Here is an 11,623-nt window from a genome sequence, read left to right as displayed (position 1 = left end):
ATTCTTTTTATTTTTTTCTACTTTTCTTTTTCTTAATATTTGTCTATACAATTGCACTGTCCTTGCAGTGGACCTGACTTACATTTCACTGCTGGTTATACTCTGTATAATTGTGTATGTGACGAATAAATTGAATCTTGAATCTTAAAATAAGAATAAACAACACTATCAAAATAATAATTTTCTGTTTTCTCAGTATTGCAATATGAATTGTGGGAAGACTAATTATCATGAATACTTTACAAACAAACGAAGGCTTTATTTTCTTTAAGCAAAATATGTATTTATTTATTTAATTTTGGGGTAGCCTGGACAGGTTCTTGAAATGTTTCACATTTTGTAAAATTAAGATGCATTCAAATTGATGCACATGTGTCCATATGCATACATACATTTTTATTAATAATATATTATTATAAATAAAAAATAAGTGATATTTACATAAGATAGACTTATTTTTATTTATTCATATTATATGTGCATTATATATGTATTAAAAATATATCTAAAAGTCTGCATTAAAGAGGCATTTTTTAGTTATTCCTACATTTGCTCAGCAGATGAAAATACACCAAATAGGCCTACCAAATTTGTGGTTCCTCATGTTGCTACACAAGTGGAACCTCTGGGCCCATTTTCAAGAGAGATGGTTCAAAGTGAAAATAGCAAGCTAATGCTGTGCTTTATTAAAGCTGACTGGGTGAGATGATTTTAGTTGTCATGGTCAGGTGCTCAGCTGAGATGTCGTAAATGCAACTTTATAAACAGGCAAATGTCATGCTGACATTTCAGTGTGTTATTTCTTGGATAAATGTCAGTTCTTTAGCTGAAATATGGTGAGTCAACCGTCCAAAGACTGATGAATGGCATTAAAGTGTAGCCTGCGGGAACTTCTTGCTAAATGAAGCTTTCAGCAGAAGTTTCTGGTCCAATAAGGATGCCTATTTATCGATCTATAGAGAGCAGAATATGATACTGATTTGAGGATGGGCTCTTTTAACAGCAACCAGAGATGAGAGCCTTTACAGATCAACCTCAATGATTTTGATTAATATGCAGTTCAAAACATGTATACAATTTGCTCTATTATGTATTGTACATAAATGTAGTCAAAGCAGATGATACTGTGATATAACAGCATACAGTGTGCTCTTCATTCAGATTAGATTTCATTGTTTCATGACTCTCTGATAGATTTGCATTGTAAAATAGATGTATGTTGTGATGATGCTATGCTTGCATGAGCAAACTTACAGGAAATTCATATTTGAATTACCAGGGAAAAAAAACATCACAGGATTGTCTTGTGCTATTTAAATGAGTTTGTTTCTTCATCATGACAGATTTGGAGAAATTTAGCATAACATCATTTACTCAGCAATGGATTGAAGATTCAATATTTTTATTTGTCACATACACAATTATACAGAGTATAACCAGCAGTGAAATGTAGGTCAGGTCCGCTCCAAGGACAGTGCAATTATAAAGTATACAAATATTAAGAAAAGTAGAAAATAAAAGAATAAAATAAAATAAAAGATAAGATAAAAAATATAAATGTGCAGGTCAGTATGTTGTTGACTTAAATAGTAATAAGAGGAATGTGCAAAAATAATGTGCAAAAAAGTTGTACAGGGTATTTAAATAGCAGCAATATGAGGTAGAGAAAAAAATGAATAGCTTATTGATGTATGATATTTACATGGAGAAAAATTATGAATAGCTTATTGATATGGTGGTATTTACATGGAGTCAAGAGATGTTATGACACAGAGTTAGAGTTTAGGAGCCTGATGGCCTGGGGGAAGAAGCTCCTCCTAAGTCTCTCAGTTTTTGCCATCAGGCTACGGAAGCGCTTACCAGATGGAAGCAAAGTGAATAGATGGTTACCAGGGTGATTAGAGTCCTTGAAGATTTTAACAGCTCTATTTTTGCAGCGTTTGAGGTAGATGTCCTGCAGAGAGGGGAGAGCAGACCCTGAGATGCGCTCAGCTAAGCGCACAACTCTCTGTAGTGCTTTGCAGTCCTGATTGGAGCTGTTTCCATACCACACTGAGATGCACTGAATCAATACACTTTCTATGGTCCCTGAATAGAAGGTTTTCAGGATTGCTGGTGAGACCCTGAATTTCCTCAGCTGTCGCAGATGGTACAGTCTTTGCCTGGCTTTCTTAACCTGTGTCTGGATGTGTGTAGTCCAAGTCAGGTTCTCGGAGATGTTTACACCGAGGTACTTGAAGCTCACCCTCTCCACAGGGGTCCCACTGATCATAAGAGGAGTGTAGGGCTGCTGCTGACTCTTCCTAAAGTCCATGATCAGCTCTTTAGTTTTCCCCACATTCAGAGAGAGACAGTTGTCCTGGCACCATGATGTGAGTCTCTCTACCTCATCCAAGTATGCGGTCTCATCGTTGTTGGAGATGAGGCCCAGAACCACAGTATCATCAGCGAATTTGACAATAGACAATAGGATGCTCTGCAGTGAATGGGTGCCGTCAGAATAAGAGTCCCAACAACAGATAAAAACATCACAATAATCCACAAGTAATCCACACCACTCCAGTCCATCAGTTAATTATCTCGTGAAGACAAAATATTGTTTGTAGAAAACAAATCCACCATTAAAAGATTTTTAACATCAAACCATTGCTTCTGGCTAAAATACAAGTCCGAAATCCATAACAATGCATCCTTTGCGGATTATCGTGATCATTCTGACAGCACCCATTCACTGCAGAGGATCCACTGGTGAGCAAGTGATGTGATGTTAAATTTTTCAAACATTTGTACGTTTTCAACAAATTTTCATTTTTGGGTGAACTATTCCTTTAAACCAGGGTTTCCTAAAACTATTTCCATTGCGAGTGCTCGTGTATTGATGAAAAGCTAAATCATAGAAATACTGAAAAAAAATACAATTCATTTGCATGTCATGTGACCACTCATTCAACATCAACGGGGGAAGTCGTGGCCTAATGGTTAGAGAGTCGGACTCGTAATCGAAAGGTTGCGAGTTCGAGCCCCCGGCCGGCAGGAATTGTAGGTGGGGGGAGGGAATGTCCAGCGCTCTCTCCACCCTCAATACCACGACTGAGGTGCCCTTGAGCAAGGCACCGAACCCCCAATTGCTCCCCGGGCGCTGCAGCATGGCTGCCCACTGCTCCGGGTGTGTGTTCACGGTGTGTGTGTGTGTGTGTGTGTGCGCATTTGTTCACTACTCACTGCTGTGTGTGTGCACTTGGATGGGTTAAACGCAGAGCACCAATTTCGAGTATGGGTCACCATACTTGACAATACGTCACGACTTTTTAACTTAATTAATCAGAAAACCGAAAATATGAGCATAAAACGTCACAGAAAAGCAAAAGTCAGTAAAGTAGGTGTCATTTCATAAGAATCATGAGGCCATGCAAAGTAAAATGCAAATACAGTTGTGCTATTTTGAGTATTTTTTGTAACCAGCAACTGTAGGTACTTTTGTTTATACATTGTAAATGAATGAGCCTGCTGTTGACAAGGTCTGCTTCCTTGAGGCTTGATTGGATTTTACTGATATTCAAACTAGCATCTGGGGGATGGTTATTCTTGAACATTCTGTGGTGTTCAATGCATTTTTTTTTTCTTTGACCAAAATGCATTTTAGACTTTGGACAATGTTTCTTTCAATCAACAACAACAACAAAAGTGTGACCTTAAGCTTCTGCTTTAACGCTTGAATTAAGTTTTGTACACAATAAATTGCGCCTACATACTGTATGATAATTCAAATAGGCTGAAAATGTTTTGATGATTCGTATAATGAGAATAAAAGATTAGATATATCTAAACATTTATTTCCTCAACTGTGCACTGTAGTCAAAGAACTGAAGCAAACCATGTTAGAAAACAAAAGCTGACGAGTTATTAGACCAGATAAGCTTTGTAACATTAACACGAGGAGCAAATGTTGCAAACAATGCAAATGAAGAAGGTTGTATTGGAGACACGAGAGAAGCAGAGTCATTTGTGGGTTTTAAAATACAGAAATGTATCTTTGCTAAATACATATTTACAATCGAAAAAGTCTGATGACATAAATGACCAAAACATCTACGATGGTGCTCCCTGATATCTAATTATATAGTAAGAAAATGTGGGTGGTGTTTGCTGCTGGAAAAAAAACCCAGAATGCTGAGGTCTTGTTGGTGGTTTTGTGTTTTCTTACTGTCTTGTGTGACATTCCAGCGCCCTCAAGTCTCTATGATTTTCTGAGATTTGGCTAAATGTGCATCTGTGGGATTTTTTTTCGTCTGTTTTAAGGTGAAAATGGTGCATCTGATTACTTAGTAAATTAACAATCTACAAGACTTTGAGGAAATATTTAAGGATACAGTGGGGCAAATAAGTATTTGATAAACTGCCGATTTTTCAAGTTTTCCCACTTACAAAGAATGGAGAGATCTGTCATTTTCATCCTAGGTACACCTCAACTGTGAGAGACAGAATATATTTTTAAAAAATCCAGAAAATCACATTGTATGATTTTTTAATAATTAACTTCCATTATATTGCATGAAATAAGTTCATGGGATGAGAGTTGCTGAAATCGCGTTTGGTCTCGTACTGTATCGTGTATCTTGTCAGTGTGTGCACTTGCTTGGCCATTTGTAGTTGATAAACAGGAAAGTGGGTCCAGCTGAATTGAAATGATCATTTGTTAGATTGGTATAATAAAGGTTATTATACCGCGGCAGCGGTTGCGGCAGTCGTCGTGTGAAGCCCTCTTAGTGTGAAGACCAAAGAGTGTAAAGACCATCGACTCTACCGTGCGACTCCACCGGGCAGGGACACCGACAAGGGATAGTAGTAGCTTTTTATTTAATTTTTTCATTGATATGTTTATTATTGAAATGTTGTTGTTATATGCATGTGTTAATTTGATTTAATTTCTTTATTTTCTTAAATATGTGGGTAGATAGTATTTATAGAGTTGTAACTTTTTAGTTTTAGTTACTTTTTCTTATTTGTAAGTCGCTTTGGACAAAAGCGTCTGCTAAATGACAAAAGTAAAGTAAAGTAAAGTAAAATAAGTATTTGATCACCTACCAACCAGCAAGAATTCTGTCTCTCACAGACCTGTTAGTTTGTCTTTAAGAAGCCGTCCTATCCTCTACTCATTACCTGTATTAACTGCACCTGTTTGAACTCGTTACCTGTATAAAAGACACCTGTTCACACACTCAATCAATAACACTAGGGACAAAATTGTAGACCTGCACAAGGCTGGGATGGGCTACAGGACAACAGGCAAACAGCTTGGTGAGAAGACAACAACTGTTGGCGCAATTATTAGAAAATGGAAGAAATTCAAGATGACTGTCAATCTCCCTCGGACTGGGGCTCCATGCAAGATCTCACCTCGTGGAGTATCAATGATCCTGAGAAAGGTGAGGGGACCTGGTCAATGACCTGAAGAGAGCGGGGACCACAGTCTCAACGGTTACCATTAGTTACACACTACACCGTCATGGATTAAAATCCTGCAGCGCGTGCAAGGTCCCCGTGCTCAAGCCAGCACATGTCCAGGCCCGGCTGAAGTTTGCCAAAGACCATCTGGATGATCCAGAGGAGGCATGGGAGAAGGTCATGTGGTCAGATGAGACCAAAATATAATGTTTTGGTATAAACTCCACTCGCTGTGTTTGGAGGAAGAAGGATGAGTACAATCCCAAGAACACCATCCCAACCGTGAAGCATGGGGGTGGAAACATCATGCTTTGGGGGTGCTTTTCTGCAAAGGGGACAGGACGACTGCACCGTATTGAGGGGAGGGTGGATGGGGCCATGTATCACGAGATTTTGGGCAACAACCTCCTTCCCTCAGTAAGAGCATTGAAGATGGATCGTGGCTGGGTCTTCCAGCATGACAATGACCCCAAACACACAGCAAGGGCAACTAAGGAGTGGCTCCGTAAGAAGCATTTCAAGGTCCTGGAGTGGCCTAGCCAATCTCCAAACCTGAACCCAATAGAACATCTATGGATGGAGCTGAAACTCTGTGTTGCCCAGCGACAGCCCCAACACCTGAAAGATCTGGAGAAGACCTGTATGGAGGAGTGGGCCAAAATCCCTGCTGCAGTGTGTGCAAACCTGCTCAAGACCTACAGGAAACATCTGACCTCTGTAATTATAAACAAAGGTTTCTGTACCAAATATTAAGTTCTATTTTTCTATTGTATCAAATAATTATTTCATGCAATAAAATGGAAATTAATTATTTAAACATCATACAATGTGCTTTTCTGGATTTTCTTTTTATATATTCTGTCTCTCACAGTTGAGGTGTACCTACGATGAAAATGACAGATCTCTCCATTCTTTGTAAGTGGGAAAACTTGAAAAATCGGCAGTTTATCAAATACTTATTTGCCCCACTATATATAACTTAAATGTTATTGCTGCAAGTTGCACACATTTTAGTTGTAAATAAAACATTCTATTTGAGTACATTTGAAAAAGTCAATTTTGTTATTTCAAAATTTCACGTTTCTTGGTGAAAATTGTAAGTTAAAGAAAAGTAAATCCAACACCTTTTTGCCCCCCAGTGTATTGGATTTATGGGAACAAAACAGAAGAGCAACAACCTAACTAAAGTGTTCTTCTTAAGAAACATGAAAAATTATTTTGATGTATGACATTTAGCTAGAAAAAAAAAGACATTTTTAAGTGGAACTGTGATATCATTTACAGTATAGTGTTACGACCCTGGTCTAGGGTCAGGGAAGACAACATAAAGAAATCGGAAACCTGTGGTTACATTGTACTGGTAAATTTATTTTTCTTTTCGTTTCTTTTCGTATCAGTTGTGGTAAGTCATGTGATAAGTCATGTGACCTAAATAATGCAAATCAGGAGGGTTATTGGGAATATTCTTTGAGCGGAATATCATTCCATTCTCTCACATGGTCTGTACAGCCACTTGAAGCTTTTTAAGTGATCACTGCAACAAAATTGCACCCTGAATCCACGGATTAATACTGCTGACAGGAATTACAGTAGAAGGCAGAGAGGTATGTTGACATTTAATGGATTCTAGCCAGTGTTTTTCATAAAAGCTCTATTTATCAGGACATGACTGGTTTGTAAGCAATGACAGGAGCTATTGTTCATTACCGGTCAAAAGTCTCTTATGCTCATCTTAAGCATTTATTTGATTAAAAAAACAGTAATATTGTGAAATAGTATTACAATTTATATTAACTGTTTTCTAACCAAATGTATTTAAAAACGTAATTTATTCCTGTGATGCAAAGCTGAATTTCCAGCTTCATTATGATCCTTCAGAAATCATCCTAATATGCTGATTTGCTGCTTAATTATTTTCAACTATTATTGGTGCCCAATTATTAGTAATGATTCTTATTATTATCAGTGTTGAAAATGTTGTAGAACCCCTTTTTTAGGCTACTTTGATGAATAAAAATGTAATACCTCCCGCTAAATAAAAGTATTGCTTACCCTAAACGTTTGAACGGTAGTGTGTGACAGTTTCTTCAAAAACATGAAGCAATATTAATCAATATTAATAATAATAATAATAAAGCAGCAGCAAATCAGCATATTAGAATGACTGAGTAATGCATCACAGGAATAAATTACACTTTAAAATATAATCAAATAGAAATATTACTGTTTTACCGTATAATTTAACCAAATAATTGCAGCCTTAAGAGCTTCTATAATTTTTAAAAAAAAAAGCAATTATTCTATTACACTATTTTGGAAAAACTTAAAATCTTTGTATTAATTTCTCGTGTTTAATAACTTGTTAAGATGAATCACTTGTTGTGTTTGCTAAATTAATAGATGTAAATGTATTGCATTATTCATGTCACTGATGAAAAGCATGTGCACCTTTTCATATGAATGACTGCGATCTGTTCCATTCACCAGAAATTGATGGTGCAAAGATGAAATTGTCTAAAGGCGTCATTCTCCTTTTCCTGGGATTGTTTTTTAAGGTGGGATAATATTTCATTATTATAAAAGTTCTTCAGTTATATACACAAAGGTATTATTTTTTAGTATTAACTCTTGAACGCTTTTGTTTGATAGGTTGCTGTGGCAGGTAGTACATATAGATTTTTTTTCCTGCTCATTATCAGTAATAATCTATTGAATAAATAATTGTAAATAAGTGTATTTTTCCATTAATCACCTGCATGTTAAACGTTCCAGAGAGGTCCACACAGGTGTACTGGTTAGAGCTTGAAATCGAGTCATCGGTGTATAAAAACATCACTAAACGTCTGCAACAGCTGCAACAAATAGCCATAAATGATACAACTGTAACAAACATCACCATCACAACAGGTAAACAAACATATAATGAAAAGGTCAGTACAACATTTGTTAATTTGATGGATATTCCTCTAACCAAAAGCACATCACAATGCACAGTGCATTTCAAAACAGGAGTAAAGCCTGTACTGAAAATTGCTTCATATGAACACGGGTGCAAGACTGCATATAAAATAACATTTAAATTGGGGCTTCCCTGTTGAGCATTAGAGAGTTTAAGAATGAATATGCTTGCTGTAATTTTATGGATGCATTTATATAAAAATTAATTACAGACTTTCAGCAATATACTCTGAGTAAGTTCAGAAAGCTCAACATTAATAATGATAATTATCCTGTCTTGTTTGGCTGGAAGGTGTGCGCTCAAGCCATTGAAAGCATAGTTAGTTCCAGTCGGTTTAATCACCATTCTTCATTAATGCGCTTCCTTCACTGAAGTGCATCAATCACACACAGAAACATTCAGAGGCACAGCAACTGGTTGAAACAAGAACTGGATTTGTTAGTTAAAGAGATTAAAAATATACAATCTAAGATGATAGGAAAAAATGATATGATATTGATTCCAAATTAAAATATGTGAATGAGTAATACTATAATTAATAATAAAAATATTCCCAAAAAGATACATTGATTCATAAATTCAAATAATATTAATAATAGTAATTAAGAATGTTCCTGAGAATACATATTTTGGCGGATTTCAATTAAAGAAAAAAAAAATATGGGAATGATTATTCTGATTAATCAGAATCAGAATGAGCTTTATTGGTCAGGTATGTTTACACATACAAGGAATTTGTTGTAGTGACAGAAGCTCCACAGTGAAACAGAGAGACAGCAACAGGACACAGATAATAAAGAATAATATACAAATAGGCAATGTACGAAGCAGCAAAAACACAATATATAATATAGACAACTATGTACGATTAATAATTGATGTTATGAAAAAAAACTCTAATGTGCTTGTTTGCAGATTGCGAATGGCATGAGACAGATAAGATCTGTTCATGCGAGTCGAACTACACAGGCAGCGAGGACATGTGCAACAATGATAAATGCTGCAATGAAAACTGCAAACAAAAATTCAGTGACATTGCTGTGTGTCTGCCTGAATCAAGAGGTAGAGTACTGTTTGATATGGGCACAGGATTTCTTGATGAAAATCAATCAATACATACATAATAAATAACAGTCATTGAATGATGTGATTATTATTTTTTCCAGTAAGCATCAATGGATTTACTACACTAGATGAGAGTTGTGATGTCTTATGTGATCCAAGCGACAAAAGTGATCCTAAATACCAAGAAAAAAACGACAGAATTACCAGAGAGGTATGCACTGCTGAAAACCAACACAATGGCATTTTCTCCCTCCTATAGGCAAAAAGGAAGTACAGTATATCAACTGTAAAATATAAAGGCAACATATCGTCATCCTGCATCCATGCCTATAAACTGTCACTGTATTGGTTTACTTAACTTCATCAATATCAATTCTAGTAATACTTGCACTGTATACATGTATATATACCTCACCGGCATGTTTCAATTTCTTTTAGCTTGCAGAACAATACAGCAAATTGAAATATTTTGATTCTCTGATTATCCACAGTTATAGGTAATCATGATAACAAACACACATAAAACACATTTTAAATAGATAAATGTCAGAAAATGTAGTAACATTTTTGATTTAAAGGCATGGCAGTTTGATCGTAGATCATACGGTGCAGTTGATGAGTTCAGTTGCAATTAATGATTTGAAGAATGTAGCCAACCAGCTGTCTAAAACTGGTAACCATCTGGTAACAACAGGTAACTTATTTATTTCTTTCACTTGTTTTATTATTGCCAATACTTCAGACACTGTTATGTGAATAAGAAGAGTTTATTACACAGTGACAGCTTATTTTCTCCAAAGGCATCATCACTATTAAGGGGCCTAAAAATAATAATAAGCCGATTGATATTGGCTCCTCGACAAGTATAACTTGTACTCGACCAGCAGAGCTGGATGTGGCGGTACCTAAGTGGTACTTAACAAATGTGCGGAATAAAACAACAGAGATCACAGTTGGACAAGAGGCTAACTTCACAAACAGCGGTTTGGATTACACTATCATTCTGAAAAACATTTCAGGAAGCTGGAAAGGTATGTTTCTGTACACAAATGTAATCAAGATAACTGCATGACTTTGAAAGTATTTCATCTTAATGATGATGTGCATAATTTTTTAATGTTAAAATCTATCTATCCGTCTGAAGGAACAATTCAATGCGTGTACACAAGTTACACAAGTGGGTCCATAGAACACATAGCAAGTACAGAGTTGGACATAGCACTTCTGCCAGAAATACAAGCTATGAGCAATCCTCAATTTCCAAATTGTAAAGATACAAACGCAAAATCGGTTGTTGTTGTTGTTGAGTGTAAAATTTCAGCCGACACAGAAAATTACAAAGTTACGTGGAATAGTACTAATTTAAAAAAAAAAAATCCAGGTAAGCATCTCTTTTTTGCTATCTCAGTGCAAACACAGCCAGCGTAAACAATGTGTTGGAAAGATAAATATCTATTCATTACTTTTACACACTTTATGATAAACATTTTTTTTTATTACTGCATTCTCTAGAAATCCAAGGGAATATTATATCTCACAAAGCAGAGATGACCATAAATTGTCCAGATAAAAATGAGGCAATCTATGTTGCATGTACATTCACAAACAACAGAGCCAATTCCAACAATTTTACAAACAAAACTGTGGAGATTCCCATCATTCTTCGTAAGTTTTGGTGTTGTTTAACTTTTTGTCTTTGGAGAATTGTAAAGGATATCCTGAGCTATCTTTTTCCATAAAATGGGTTTTTCAAGCTCCAACACTCACAACAATGTGGCTCGAATGAACCACGCTACACCTTTACGAATCCATACGACATCACAAAGTCATTATTCACTGGCATTCTTCCCCTCCATTGAAGCTCTTAATTGGAAAAACACTGACTACAAAAATTACTTTTGAGAGCTGCAGTTGAAGATGAACAATGAATAATGATGATGATTTGGATTGGCTTTTGTGGTGCTTTTTGTCATACAGGTTTGGAATGGCATGAGTGAGTAAACGGGGAGACAAATTTAATTTTTGAGTATATTTTTGAGTTATTGTATATGGATGAATAGCTGAATTACTTTGTTTCTTCCAAACAGATGCATATTATACTTACTAAAGACTAGTAACTGCTTTTAGAATGTTTGAATTCAAAAATTATGAGAA

Source organism: Barbus barbus (genome assembly GCF_936440315.1).
Source record: "Barbus barbus genome assembly, chromosome: 20".
In the NCBI taxonomy this organism is placed as follows: Eukaryota; Metazoa; Chordata; class Actinopteri; order Cypriniformes; family Cyprinidae; genus Barbus; species Barbus barbus.
This window is presented reverse-complemented; position numbering follows the sequence as displayed.